At 39.3% G+C, this 15,979-nt stretch overlaps 1 protein-coding gene across 13 annotated transcripts in view; it reads left to right on the top strand.

The window, feature by feature from the left end:
• Nucleotides 1-15,979, top strand: part of DMD (dystrophin) — a 2,446,616-nt gene that overhangs the window by 2,114,697 nt on the left and 315,940 nt on the right. The window lies entirely within an intron of this gene.

Here is a 15,979-nt window from a genome sequence, read left to right as displayed (position 1 = left end):
TGAAACTCTCCTCACCCTTCAGATGTTGGCAAACCAAAGTTTCTAAACTTAGCTCCATGCCCTTTGTATTGTGTAAATGCTCCCAATTTGAAATGGAGAGTATGGTGACAAATATCCATTTCCGGTCTGGATCTCTTGGCCACCCTCCTCCCCCATATGTCATTAAAGGAATCAAAATGCAGCCCTTCTGAAACCAAGTTCATTCATTCTCATGTTTGTCCATTCCTCTGCTGCTGTCCCCTTTTACCCACCCTTTCTTCTTTGTTGCCAATGTCAAGTTGCTCAGGCTTGACACTTGAGTTCTTTCCTTAAATCCTTCTGCATTTTTACTGATTGCACTTGGCCACTCATTTTACCTCTAAATATATCTTTTCTATTTTCTCTCCTCTTTTCAACCAGTGTCCTGTTCCAGCCCCCAGAGTGTGGTACTCAGATTGTTGTATTATATTTCTTTAAATCCCATGCCAATCCCATCTTTAATCCCATGTTCTGGCATATCATAAACACTACATTTTCTTTTTTTTTATGTTTTTATTTAAATTCCAGTTAGTTAACATACAGTGTTATGTTAGTTTCAGGTGTACAGTTGAGTGATTCAGCCCTTCCCTGCAACCCCTGGTGCTCATCACAAGTGATAAACACTGCATTTTAAGTATTTGGCTAATGAATGAGTGAATGAACAGTTTCTTTACTGGATGTCTACATTATCCGTCTTCATCCAACTCCAACCCAAAGTCGTCGCAGGAGACTGCCTGCCACAGAATGAAGTCCAAGGAATGAAGAGGGCAGGTGGCCCTTTTCTTCCTAGCCCTGGTTGAAATTCCTGATTGTTACTCCCATCCTTCTTCGGCCATTCCATACACTCTGGCCCTACCACCCCTTTACCCAAATATGCCAGCTTGTCTCCTAACTCTCTGCCTTTGCAAATGCTCTTCCCTTGGCCTGGATCACCCCAGCCTTATGTGCCTGGTGATCTCCCACTCAGCCCTCAAGGCCCAGTTCAAATGGCTTCTGTGTTTGTAGTTTGTCCTGAGTGTCTCCCACCCGCAGCTCCCACCGAGCAGAAGAAATAACCCCCAGTCAGTGCTTTCAGAGATCACCACACATCCTTCAGCTGTCACGCTTACATTTCCCATGTATTGTAGCTGGTCACTTAAAGCGAGGTTCCCACAAGCAAGGGTCATGCCATGTATGTTTGAATGCCCAGCTCCTAGCACAGTGTCCACAACATAAAAAGGAATCTCATTCTACTTCTTTGTTCCTTCACTCCACTCTTGTTTATGAGCTACCATACAATGTGCTATCACATGTAGTTGTGAATGAAACAGACTTGGTCTTTGCCCATATGAAGCCTATTCAGTTGAACTGATTAGCTCTTCATTAAAATAGTAGGTGGAGACTTAAGAGAAGATTACAAATTTGACTGTATAACTTGGGAAATCTCTTCCACCCTAACATTCTATGACCCTATGTCTTGCAATTAAAGCAATGGTTAACACTGCTGGCCACTTGGAAATTAAAATAATGTTTTGAAGTGTATTACCTTGTATTTGTTCAGCGTTAAAAATAGTACTTTTATTCAAAAATATAGGAATTCCATCTTTTAATATCTTCCCCCAAAATGACAAATGAGTTTAGGAGAATGTCCCAAAGGAACCGAATGAGTTGATAAATTAATTAAGTGGCCAAATCTATAGGCTTTACAGCAGACATAAGGGATTCATTCATTCACACAGACGCTTTGTAGTATCCTGAGTATGGATGGAGAATGTACGCAGCATGATCCAATAACAAAAAAAAATCACTCAAAGTAGAACGGCTCAAATATCAGCTGACCCTCACTGAAGCCAATTTGCATTTTTCCCTTCACTTCCCTTCTCTTACCTGGTCTTGATCCTAAGACCAAGTTTATTCCCACACCTTAATAGGTAAGACGCTCACTCTGATCCCAATAACAACCAAAACCTAGATGCACTCAATATTCCTTTCTAAAAGAGCTTGTACATGCCATCGCTTCAAATAAATCCATTTTCTCTGTTGCTTCTCAACAACACTGGGTTTGAAACTCTGAAGTTTTGGTGGTGGTAGTTTATAGGGAGTGAATTTTATTAACTAAAACTTACTTTGAAAGAAGTAAAAGAGTACTTAAAACCACTGTTCCCATTTTTCTACTCAGCAATTGAAGCCCTCGGAGGCTCCATGCTGTAGGGAACTCCAAACTGATAGCTAGGCATGTAGCCAGAAGAGTATTTTATTTACCCACTTCAGTCCATTTCCATCACCCCTAGTGACTCTAATGGAATACCCACCTCCACTCTCCTCTCATCTGTTAAAGAAGTTGTTATACAAGTTAACTGTGGCATGTGTTTTTCTGTGGGATTGAGTATTACACCATTTCATTAGTACATGTAGCTTTGCGATTTGGCGAATGGAAAGAACAGCAAAATGAGGTCCTGGGACCCTTAGAAGTGGCATTGTCACTGGCTAATCATCTTCAGGATGGTGTACATATCATAAATCCAGAGAAAGGAACACAGTGTCAGTATTGACCATTTAGCTCACTCAGAGAATCTCAACCTTCCAAAAAGAGCTTCCTAGAATGAGCCCTAGAATGAAATCGAAAATGTAAATGCCTCTTTATTTTTAAAATTCATGATTTCTATATACTGCTTATCAAATATTTCAAGGACACAATCATGATTTCTCACTGAACTGGAACTAACACGACTGCTTTTGTGACTGCACAGATATTCTTACTTGCCTTATCGTCACGGGGAGTAGGAAGAGCTCCTTGGATCACTAGGTACTCCACTTAGATCTGTAAGTGGAATATCTGCAGGTTTTAAGAAAGCAGAAAGACTTTGGAACCTACTGTCTACCTAGGACGTTTTCGTTCTTGAGCACAGTTCCCGTGTGAAAAAGTTTGGGAGTTGTTGTTGCTCCAAGTTTTCCCTTTTGTTCTAATCTACCCTGGGTTCTTTACACAGAGTGGTACATCATTCTTGAGCCAGGAATATTTTACTGCCCTTAGTTTGCCCGTCGCCTCGAAACACAGTTTTTCACACCATCGCCATAATTCAACTCCCCCAGGCTGCCATTTGGGATTATGCAAATTTGTCGCAGCTATGTAGTTACTTCTTTTCTATTTTTTTTTTTATCAGACTTTCCTTCCTGCGAAAGGTCAAGGACAGGGATTCTCTGAGTTTTTCCTTAAAGTTCTCCCGATGAAACATTTGGATTAGATCTTTTTGGAATTATCATTGAGAACAATGCAGTAACATGTGTAGTAGACCAGGGACTATAATGAAGCCTCCATGCCATCCTGACTTATGTATGTTCAGCATTCACATCTAAAAATGTAAGACGATAACTGGCAAATGCATCTCCTCAGACCAACCATCCTGAGTCCCTGTGGTTTGGTTTATCTGAGAAATATATCAAAGAAATGCTGTCTCAGACTTCGACACTGAGAAAAGCATGTATGTTTCCTCCTGATAGTGAATGTGAAATGTGACGTAACATAGTAGAATTTCATCTTCACGTTGGCAAGCAAAAGCTTTCTGCCAAGTTTACTCAACTCTCTCTTCCCTTACTGCTTTTCTCATCTTAACTCTGGTTCTAATGTTTTATTAATTTTGTTATATTTGTCATTTATATGAGCCAACTTTCAACCCTTTCTCATATGTGAGTTTTATAGAGAAAGCTTTTAGCCCATTCTGATAGAGTTAGGGGATGCAAGGTTAGACAGAACCATCACAAACAGGGCAGCCCTAAGAATGATTCAAAATATGAGAGCTCTCTCAACTCTGAGTAAAGAAATGATATCTCCATGATGAACGAGGTGTACTGCCCATAGTTGGAAAAGAAAAGTTCCCCAATATTTTGTTAATGGTTATAGACAGCAAATGAATTGCTCTGTGGAGGCTTTTGTTGTTATTTTCCTACAAATGCTGTGTGTATTAAGTAGCCTTTGATTGAGAAAAAAATACAAACAAAAAAGATGTAAGCCTTTGTAAATCTGGGTTAAATATGGAACTAGCACCTGTCATCTGAAGTAACCTGGGTTTTATCCCGTTTTTTTTTTAATCTCGTTTTTTAAAGCATGCATCTGTGATGTTTAAAAGCATATGATTTGGCCTTTAATATCTTGGAATACTTCTACAAGAAGGCATATTATGGTAAAGCCTCACTTACATACTTTGAAAGTGTCGTGTTTCTTTTTTAAAATAGAACGGTCATTGTTGCCTTTAATAGAGCTTAGAAACTAAAGTAGGAATTCGTCATCTTAAAAATACTGACCAAATTATTTGTTCTGTGTACAGTAAATTGTAAGTTAGTGTTCCAGGAGAGCTTATTCCTTAGTTCCCATGTATTCTCTCTCATTTCTTGCTTTGTTTATAAAGCTAAAGGCAAATTACTTAGGACAGCAGTGTCAAATCATGTTTCTTACCCAAGGCATCTGATTTTAGCGAGTGCTGTGTGTGTTTTAAAAGCCTCTACCTCGACTTAAGCAAATAGAACCTTCGCTTGCCAGGCTATTCCCATCCTGCCTTTGAAACTTCTGAAAAGCCAGTGCAGAGTAATTGTTTCAGACATCTGCTTAGCATACTTTGAAGTGCATATAAGTTCTTTTTCAGTTTCATTTGAACCCCAGCTGTCTTCACCGAAGTCTATAATCAATCTGAATTAAGTTGTCCTACTTCTCCTAATAAGTCTCTTATTAAGTTCTGCATCAGCCTCTTAGGGAGACTTAAAAGCTAATTCATGTAGAATTGCCATTTTCTACTAATTCATTTGTCAGCTCTCCAAATTCCAACGAAAACAATTGCAAAGACTATTAATTTGGCTCTTCATAAACAACTTATGTAAGTGTAATATACATTGGAACTGAGCAAACGATTTAAAACAGTGGGTGGGAGGAAATGAATTGATGACATTCAACACGCTTTCTTTTTGACTGTTTCGAGATGCCGTCTACATTCAAAGCATAAAGGCCTTTATTTAGTAAGAGAAACATCCTTCTGCTTTTACTTTCATAAATAAGATAATTACTGAGTGAACTTTACTTAAAGATAGGGAAAGGCTTTAGAACAGTTGGAAAAGGAACACGGGTTGTTTTTTTTTTTTATTATTGAACTTATTTTAATTTGGACTTCTTTGTATTCCTTTGATGGGCTGTGATAAAAGAAGGAGCTAGAATTGGTTACCATTGTTATTGCATTAAATCAGAGTTGTACAGCTTCTCTTCTGGTCATGGGATATTTAGGAGAACATGGATAATCAAAATGTTCAGCTAATAAGTTCATCTGACATTATTCTTCTAAGGAAGTATTTAATTAGATAATAAAAATTTCTCCAAAGAATGTCATCCTTCCTACTATTTAAAAACAACCGTATCAAAACCTGATCCTTTAATATGCCAATCCTGTTTACTGAGGATTTACTCCAGAAGCTTTGTTTGTGGCTGGTCGTAATTATAAATACCATTCCTCAAGAGTCTTAGATCATAAAAAGACTCTTCTAAACAAAAGCTTAAGTAATAGACTGTCAGCATTAATGAATCTCAGAACTCAGTCATTCATTCATTCATGACATGGTTAAAACCTATACCCAGAGAAGTCTGATCTCATTATGGAGTGTGAATGTTTAATTTATTTCATGAATAAAATTGTATTGGGGATCATATTAATGGCAGCTTAGTTTTTCTCAACATACTATTATATGGCACCAAGCCGAGGGAGCAAGAATTTGTATTAGCTTGTGCGTCTGCGTGCATGTACCACGTTATTTACCTGACATTCCATATTTCCTTAGAAAATGGAAGCATGCAGCCAATGTATATTTTCATTCTCCTTTGGAATCTACCAAAGTCATAACAAGTTTAAAGTTCACAACTATGTTGCTCTCCTACCGTAAGCACAATAAGGAATGATTTGAGAACAAATAACCCAAATATTGGGCTCCTGCTGTGTTCCCGTCATGCTCGGCAATTACGATTTTCAGAATTACATGGGGAACGTTGGCACCAATATTATGCCTTAGGCAACCTTACATTAACTAAGTTAAACAATGGCATTGAATAATTATTCTTGGTAAACCAGTTCTCTGGGTATTATGGGAACACATGTGCTTATGAGACTAATGTAACCGTATCATTTGAAGACGGTTAACTTTTTCATAATAGGAAGAGTACATTTTTTTTCGTAGTAAGATTATTTTATACTGAAATAATATTTTGGGTTACATTTTACACAGTGCTTCTCAAACTCTTCTACTTCTCTTCTCTTTACGGCCAAGGAGACTGTTATCTTCCCCTCCCAACTGCTTACCTCCTTTTACCAGGAGCATGAAGTTCCTTGGATGTTTCTTGTTTTATTTTATACATCTCATGTCAGTTTTGTGATCCTCTCTGTAAGGTATTTGTTGTGTTTTAATATCAAAGTGTTTTTCTCCAAAAAGTGAAATAAACCCCCCAGGACATTTACCCATGGGTATGAAAGCATAATTTGAGAAGCATGATATGAAAAAATGCCCAATTTGCACAGGCTTCATCTTTTCCTGTCAGCTACTTTTTTTATGTACACATCCACAAAGAGCAGATCCTTGCCATTTCAGATTTATCTTTTGCAGTTTTATCTGATCACTGTGACCCACAAGGTCCATGACTTAAAGCTTTTTGTAATTTTGAACACGTATCCTTTGAGGCTTCTGTGCAACAGTCAATTAACTAATGACTTAACTTGTGTTATAGGTCACGTTCCCTGGAAACAGACCCTGAGAAGAGGGGTCTGGGTGCACATTGATTTATAGACAGTCTGCTTTCAGGAGAAGACTATATGGGAGTTAGGGAAGCATAATAAGGGAGAAGAGCCAAGCAAGTATGCCATCTCTGGCAAAATCTAGCTCTGTGTCCTGATCCACACAGAGAGAGTGCTGGAGTATAAACCACACAACAGAGTTGTCCTTTCACACCCCAGCTAATCGCTGGGGGGTGGCCAGCAGTATGCTGGTAAACATGTATCAGTTAGCTCTGAGGTGGAGTGAACACTGATTTGTGGCGTTTTCCAGTTGTGGGGTCCATACTCCCACCGGGGCAGATTCAAGCTACCAACGTGATCTCACTGAATGCAGAATTGGGAAGAGAAGCACACAGCAGACTCTTGGGTTCTGCTCTATCACACCACTGGCTGTGGCCCACCCCTGGAGACGTAAGTTACCTCCTGAGCCAGGAGTGTGTGTTGCCTCCTGGGCTCGGGACCGCCCATCAGCAGAGGTCACCTTTCTGAAGAAGAGAGGCAGCTATGAGACGTTGGTGGCCATTAGTCACAGCAGGTGGGGGACAGATGCCCAGGCCAGGGAAAGTGTCTCCTACAACTGGCCAGTGACCCTAGTAAGCCACTCAGCCTCCGCGTCTCGACATGCCCTTTTTAATGCTGTTTCGTACTTGCACATGTAATAATTATCTAGAATCGATGAAGATTTTGTTTCTTCATGAAAAATCCACCCTCCCTGTGCCCCACCCCCCTAGGTACTTATTGGAATTGATAATGCAAGAGAAGAGTTAATGAAAAAGTCTTAAGAAAGTGATGATTATTAGTAAGAAAATGACTTCATAAGTGACTTGGGCTTCATAGTTATGTAATCTATAAGAGTCTGAATTGATCAGATATTTATGAATTTGGGGATTCGAGTTATCGAGACATAGTCATTGAGAATGTCAAGAATTTTCTTTGGCAGTGGTTCTCACCTTAGTGGGCCTCAGAATCACCTGGAGGGCTTGTGGAAACCCAGATCTTCTGATTCAGGGGTTCTAGAACAGGGCTGAGAACCTGCCTTTCTAACCAGTTTCCTGGTGATGGTGATGCTCTTGTTCAGGGACACTTTGAGAACCACCATTCCATTGTGAAGCTGTAGTATATATATATAAATACATATTTTGTTTATTGTTAATAATCCATCCATTCTTCAATAATTCTTCCATAAATATATCACTTATTACTTCTTTTATATTTATCAACATCCAGAACATTTAATTTAAAAAATGAATGCAGGCCCCATGGCCTTCTGTGAGAGTGATTGATAGCTTAGATAGGGAGCACAGTTTCACTCAGAAACCTTGAAATGAATAATGGCCTACCCTTTCTGAGTCTCTCTTGTGGAAGACATTCGCGATTATTTATTCCAATTTTCCTGTTGGTATTTTACTGGCATTCAGACAATTTGGGGGCTGCTTCAGATGATTTAGAGGTTAACTTGCCTTCCCACTATTGATACTTTCAAATTAAGATATTTAGTCACATAATTTTTTTGCCCTGTCTACATGTTATCACATTCACCAATGACAACAATTAAATTTAAAAATTCTCCTCAAATCGTCTCCCTCTCCCTCTGCCCCTCCAGCTCATGCTCTCTCTCTCTCTCCAAAATAAATAAATAAATCTTCAAAAAAAATTCTCCTCAGAATTTCCTGCTCACCATACTGAATAGAAGCAAGTACTTTACAGAGTTTCTGAAATCAAAGACCTTCAGAATAGTTGGGACTGTTCAACTTTTGGAAAATTAAAACCTGCTTGCTAGATATGAATACCGGGTAGCTTATCCAGGAGTTCCTACATTTTATAACTTGTCACCCCATTGAGGCTCTGTGTTCAGGGGAGGAGGGTATATGTGTGGAGAAATGGAGACAGATGTGGGGTGACCCTGGGAGAGAAATGGGGAGGAAACAGGAAGTAGTCTGAACTGCAGTGACTGGGGAAGGGGGATTTTTTTCCCCAAAGGTGGTACAAAATCAGTCCATTAAATGCCTGTGAAAAAAAATTCATTGTTGTGGTGTGGGGTGAGTGGTATAGGTACAAAGAATCATGGGATAAATATAATAGAAACAAATGTCTTTAAATATGCTTTGATCTTAAACAAGAAACATTCCAAACAAACTTTCCCCTTTATTCTGGGTTCCTGGTGGGGGTAGGGGTGGGGGTTACATTAAAAGTAATTCCATTAATGTTCAATGTGAAATTGAAATAACTATGTATAAACCCACTCAAATCAAGTATACATTAAATAATTGAGTTAACTGAATTAGGCAGGGTAAGGGCACATTGATTTTCAATGTTTTTTAAAAATTGGTCCACATATCATTGTTATGGTTTTGTTTGTAAACTTCAATATTTATTAAGTTTCCCACAGTGTGTTCAGACCTGAAATGTCAAACTCTCTTAACCAGAATGAGGCTGGAGAATCTAACACTAAGATAGATTTCTATTTCCTTTTAAAGAATCGATTTTTATGGTGAATTTTTTCTCTTCATGCAGCGAAGAGCCTGTTGGTTCTGTTTCAAAGCACCCATGTTTTTAGAAGTCTTATTCCCTGAGATTCCACATTATTATGGACTCAGTGGGCTAATTTAGAACTTTTTCCTATCAGACATTCAAATCCTGTTATCATGATCTTAACATGGCATTAAACAAGTTGGTGAAGAGAATAAAGTCAATTTTTCAGCCATATATGCCAAAGTATAGTAATTAATTAAGTAGAAAAACTCAAGTGAATGTGGGAAGTAAGCAGTATATATTGGTTTGTTTTTCAGAACCAGTGGCAAACCAACACTGAGTTTCATCTTACTTACTTATTTTCCTACTCTAAAACATTTTAACCCAATTTGGAATCTTAATTTAAATCCTACTAGGTCTTAATTAAATAATTCTCATTTAATCGCCCTGTGGTTTAAGGCTTTTGTGTGTCCCAAGGACAAGTAGGCCACATGCAACAACATTTCACCCACTTCCCCCTCCACTTGTCAGTTATATTTCTAGCAGGGACAGGGCTAAAGCCAGAGAATGGTTCATTGTTGTCAGCCTACACAAACCCAGTACTGGAATCGCCACAATGGTGACCCAATAGAATGGTAACTTGTGTGCATCCAGGAAAGCATAAAATTAAAAGAAATATAAGCTAAACAAATGAGCATAAGTTCCATTGACCCTTTGGCTCACACAGGCAATAAAATATTATCTTTGGAAGCACCCTGACATTTTGTTATAAAGGTTGAAAGAAGACATTTCCAAGGTTGTCTCAGTGTTGAAATTGCCCGGGGGTTGGGGTTGAGTGTCAGATGCAAGATGGGTCTTAATGAAATCTGACCCACTTTGACTTTCAAAAAAAATCTTGAATTCTAAGTGAAAAGATTTTTTTTCAGATTTTAAAGCCTTTTTTTAACTGAAATAGTATTCTCCTTTAAATAATCAATACAGCATTACTCACACAGATTTTTGAGGATGGTAAGTCATACTCCTTTTTTGAAAGAGAAAAAAATCTATTACTATTAAAGTGTGATGTCTTTGTTACTTGAATACTAATCGCTTTTTTTTTGAGAATGTGCATCCTTTTTATTGTTATGTTAACCCCCATACATTACATCATTAGTTTTAGATGTAGTGTTCCATGATTCATTGTTTGTGCATAACACCCAGTGCTCCATGCAGAACATACCCTCCTCAATACCCATCACCAGGCTAACCCATCCTCCCACCCCCCCTCCCCTCTAGAACCCTCAGTTTGTTTTTCAGAGTCCATCGTCTCTCATGGTTCGTCTACCCCTCCGCTAATCGCTTTTTTTTTAAAGCTAGGTTGGCCAATGACTTTGAGGTTTTGTTTTTTTTTTTTTAAATAACATTTAAGTACGTTGATTAGACAGCTTGACACTTAGACACATTTGTGTAAGTAGTAATTTATTCATCATTCACACATACTTAAGTGGACATTATCATGATAGCAGTTGTCAGAACAGAACACAACAAGCTATGAATTTAGATCTTATTTTAAGATGTGATCAGAAAAATTGGGAATATCTTGAAAATGAAAACTCTCAATAATATGGTGAAAAACAGGAAAAACTGAGTCAACTCTTGGTTCCACTTAAGAGGCTAGATCTTTTGCACACATGTGTATGTATTGAGATAAAAGTAATAACCACTAGGTTGCCTGGGTGGCTCAGTCAGTTAAGCATCTGACTCAGTTTCAGCTCAGATCTTGATCTCGGGGTCGTGAGATGGAGCCCAACATCAGGCTCCGCGCTCAGTGCAGAGTCTGCCTGTCCCTCTCCCACTCCTCTCTCTCTCTCTCTCTCTCTCCCTCTCCCCCTCTCTAAAATAAAATAAAATCTTTAATAATAATAATAATAACAGCCACTAATGTATCTGGAGGGACAATGTGGCTTGCAAGTAAATACATAAGACTTTCCTTTTAGCCTAGGGATATAATGAAATGAAGATAAACCATTACAAAAAATTTAACAATCTAATTTTTAGACATGCTGTTGCATCGATTTTAATGAAGAAAATACATTTTATGTTCATTTCGTATCTAACTCTTTTGTTGCTCTATTTGTAGGAAAGAAAGGTATTTTGGAAGGACTAAAACCATTTATTAAACTCAGGAGCTACAATAATCTGAAAAGAAAAGTAGACACAGAAGGGCATTTTACAGTCCTTTTTGGCCCTCTTCCACTTAATTATTTTTATCTCAGCTCTTCGAAAATTTATATTCATCTCTGGCTCAGTTCTGTTTTCGTATCTCTAAGTTGATAACAGTATGTTGCCTGGAAAATCAATTCAGCAAAAATTCATTTTGTTTCAATAGTGAGTACCTTCCCCATGGAAGTAAAATTAAATAATTGTGCCCAGTATAAAGCAAACTAGGTGTAGCATATCGCACAGGTAACCTCACAACCCTAGATTCCTCGATTAATTATTATTCATGCATGCCGAGGTAGCTTAATTTGTCTTAACAGCAAAAAAGTATCTCTCGGGAGCTACTACATACAAGACCATACAATACTTTGTCCTGCATTTGCTTGGTCCAAAATGTGACATTCGGTAGCAGTGGGTACATTTTGACTTGGGATTTGTTTATTTATAAGCCTTGTGTAATAACAATCACCATTTAAATAAAATCCTAACCATTAGAGTTAGGGTGCACAGTTACAGGAACGTGGTCTCTTTTGTGCACTGCCATTTCCCTGGTGCTTAAACATTCCTTGGCATAAATAGGTGCTCAATAATATTTTTTGGAGTGAGTGAATAAATAAACTTGCACAAAAGCGTGGGACAAAATGGTCTCTTTCAGACACATAAGACCTGTACAAATTATTTTACAGATGATTTGCTCCCATTTGCCACCATTCCAATTTGAGCCATTGTTACTTCTTGCCCGAATCTACAGGCACTCATTTTCACTCTTTTCTCCTTTCTGAAATGACCGCAGGCTTACACTGTTCTACCTGAGATTTTCTAGATGAACGTGCCAGGCCCCGGAAGAGCATGACCTTACTGTGATTCCCCACTTTATCTACTCAGGGAGTTGCTCCTGACCTGCCTCAGTCTCCTCTGTGTGACACAACTTCTCATAGCATGATTACAACGGTTCTTTCCATAACCCACGGAATGTGTATCTCTGGTCATGAATGTGAGTCTGGCAGGAGGCCCGTTTTCCCAGTGTGTAGTACACATATACATAGTACGTATATGCATACTACATAGTAGATATAACATAAGTGGTTTTGACTGAGTAGTCATAAAATCTAACTAAAAGAGTTGCTGAGAATATGCCAATTCCCCTTTGCAGAAACCTTCATTATCTGGCCTGCAAAGGCCGCTCGTTCATACCCACCACAACACTGCTCCAAGAAAACACCCACGAGGGGCGCCTGGGCCACTCAGTCAGTAGGGTGTTGGACTTTTGATTTCGGCTCAGGTCATGATCTCAAGGTCATGGGATCGAGCCCCAGCCAGGCTCCACGCTGAGCTGAGTACAGAGTCTGCTTCAGACTCTCTCTCCCTCTGCTCCTTCCCCCACTTCCGAGTGCACGCTCTCTCTCTCTCTGCTCACTCTTAAATAAATAAATAAATAAAATCTTAAAAAAAACACCCACGACTTAGTTTTCCACAACTTCCCTGTACTTCATGCTTCACCTTATTAAAGACTATTTGTCCTTCCCCAAACACATTAAGCTTTTCTACTTCTTACCCTTCGTTCAGGCTCTAAACAAGTATCTTCTCTCCTCTTACCATGCTTCCTCTTCCTTTATCGGTTTTACGTCTAGTTCAAGGAGACCTTACAAAGGGACATGATAGAGGAAGGAAGAAAGACAGGACTCCCCCCGCTCCACCCCAGAGGAGTATTCAAAGTTAGCTCCAGTGCCGCAGCTGCCCGAGAAAGGATCTAAGTCTGTGGCTCTCAGGGATGAGCTTACTACCCTCTGCTTTGCAGAGTCTCCCTGAACCAGACCAGATAAGACCTTGTGTGACTTGGTGTTCCCCACGTTGCCTGACGCAATGCTTAACTGGTTGTAGGTGGAGTAAAAGAAGGAGAAATAGAGCCGAACTTCTCATTCATCTTTGCAACAGTCCTGAGGTGGCCATGTTCCTATCCCCATTCTACACTAGAGGAAATGCATGCAAATAGTTGTAAATGAATTTTTTCTCTAGTAGAAAACCCCAAACATGAGAGAGAAGAGGAGAGAGGGAAAGACAGAGTGAGAGAGAGAGAGAGACGCAGATCATCCCTCTTCTCAACCCCAACATCTATAAAGTAAATGTTGAGCAAAGTAGACAAAGGTATCTCCGTCTTTGAAGAGATAGCCTTCTATGCCAAGGCTCACCAGTTTAGCAGTAGAGCCCAGGTTGGATTTCAGCCCCCTTGGTCCACTTGGGCCAAACACTCTACAACTGCACATGGAAACCCTGGGTTGGAGCTTTGTATCTTTTCCTATATAAATATTCTTAAAGTTTTTATTCAGCCTTGCCACAGTGCCCTCCAGAAGACTATGCCAAGGTGTATCACCATCAGCAGAACGTATTTTCCTTAAATAGATTACTTCTCCTTTTTTCCCACTTGCTCCATTTCTCTGAAAACTCTCTGGTTGGCACCCAAAATGAGAATATTATGTTCTTGCTCAGAGGCTTAGAGGTATGTCAGAAATGAGCACAGGCTCCAACATAAAATAAATCGAGTAACCAAGCTAAAGAATTCGGTTATGGAAGCTGAAGGACATAAGCTGGCTTCTTTTTTTAAAGATTTTATTTATTTATTTGACAGAGAGAGAGCACAAGCAGAGGGTGAGGCAGAGGGAGAGGGAGAAGCAGACTCCCCGCTGAGCAGGGAGCCCGAAGTGGGGCTCGATCCCAGGACCCTGGACTGAGCCACCCAGGCACCTCTAAGCTGGCTTCTTTTATTTAAGAATTCAGTGTCAGATTTTTATAGGAAACTGTGGTGATGAAGTAATTTGAGAATAGCTGTTGGTCTGAAGTATTAGCAATTAATGCAAAAAGGCCTAATTCTCTTGACTGTTTCTTCTTTAATAAAATTGTATTGAGGGATTATCATGTGCTGGATCCAGGCATACCCTGGTGAAAAAAATAATATAGAATTGCCTTAATGAAGATTAGAGTCCTGGGATGGAATAGATAATGAATTAATAAATAGGCAAATGTATATGCACTTTGAAATTGCCAACTGGGCCAAGAAGGAAGGGTGCTAAGAGGGAGAGATATAGGGAGAGCTCTCTTTAAACCGGGAAACCAGGGATGGGCTCATTTTCACGGTCCCATTCAGTGCGATCTGAGGTTCATGAATGAAAGCCAGCCAGGCAGAGAGTACAGATGTAAAAGTCCAGGCTGAGGGAATAGCATACACGAAGGCTCTAAGCCAAGAATAAGTTTGGTGAGTTCTAGGAACACAGCATTTTCGAAGTTCTTGTTAAAAATGCCTACATCTCAAGCCCACCCTGGACCTACAGAATCAAAAACACTGAGGACAAGGGGCACCCGGGTGGCTCAGTTGGTGGGGTGTCTGACTCTTGGTTTCGGCTCAGGTCATGATCTCAGGGTCGTGAGATCGAGCCCTGCGTTGGGCTCTGAACTCAGCTCAGAGTCTGCTTCAGATTCTCTCTCCCTCTCTCTCTCCGTTTCTCCCCCCCCCCACCCCGCTTGTATTCTCTCTCTCTCTCTCTCTCTCAAATAAATAGATAAATAAAATAATCTTTAAACAAACAAACAAATAAATAAAACACTGGGGGCAGGAGCTTGTAGGCTCTGCATTAACGAATGCTCCGCAGTGATGTTGGGGCACGCTCTTAGTGAGAATCCCTGCCTTACGGGGAGGTTTGAGCCTTGTAGGGAAAGGTGAGAGCAAGATGGGGCAGCGGCAGTAGTAAATGTGGACACAGACCGTGAACATTTTAGACTGTCAGATCCATTTGCAAATCCAAAAACCTGTTAACTGTAAAACCTAAGCTGTCTAAAATAACTCCTGAATTTGAATATCAATGTCCTTGTGGTTGATATTTTTAAAGGCTTATGGATTATTACTTATTTTTAAATAAGTTAAACAGATTTCATTAACTGACATTTCACTTGATGTTTTGTCACATATAATTAAAATTTCTCAGATAGAAAATATTGGCATTTCTTCTGTTTCCTTAGCAGCCTAAAAACATGGCTTGCTTGAATGATTTATTTATACTCATTAGAGACCTTCTTATTTTAATTGTGCATATTTTGCATTTAGCCTCTGCAGAACACGCATGATTGACCTTCTTATTTCTTTTAACTATGTCATGCAAAAGCTATGGAAAACCGGAAATGTTTTTGTTTTTGGTTTTTTGGTTTGTTTGCTTCTTTTTTTCTGTGAAGAGAAAATAATTAGGTTTCACAGTTAGGATTACAGAAATAAGTTTCCAAGGAAATTAAAGTCACTAGATGTGTACAACTTGTTCTTGTAAGTAGAAACCTGTCCTTCGTGATCAATTCTGTCTTGTTTCTCATTTCTAATTTATATCTGTGAAGGCAAAATGAACAACATGCATAAAAAAGAAGATAGGCATTATTAGTGTGGTAGCACTGTAATTCAGCTCTTACTCTCAGAACCTTGAGGTTATGAGCTTCATAGTGAAGCCATGTCCAAAAAGATGAAGAATGACAAT

The sequence above is a fragment of the Phoca vitulina genome, unplaced genomic scaffold (genome assembly GCF_004348235.1).
Source record: "Phoca vitulina isolate PV1807 unplaced genomic scaffold, GSC_HSeal_1.0 scaffold35, whole genome shotgun sequence".
Classification (NCBI taxonomy): Eukaryota; Metazoa; Chordata; class Mammalia; order Carnivora; family Phocidae; genus Phoca; species Phoca vitulina.
The sequence above is the reverse complement of the archived record's forward strand: the minus strand, read 5'-3'. Positions and strand labels throughout refer to the sequence as shown.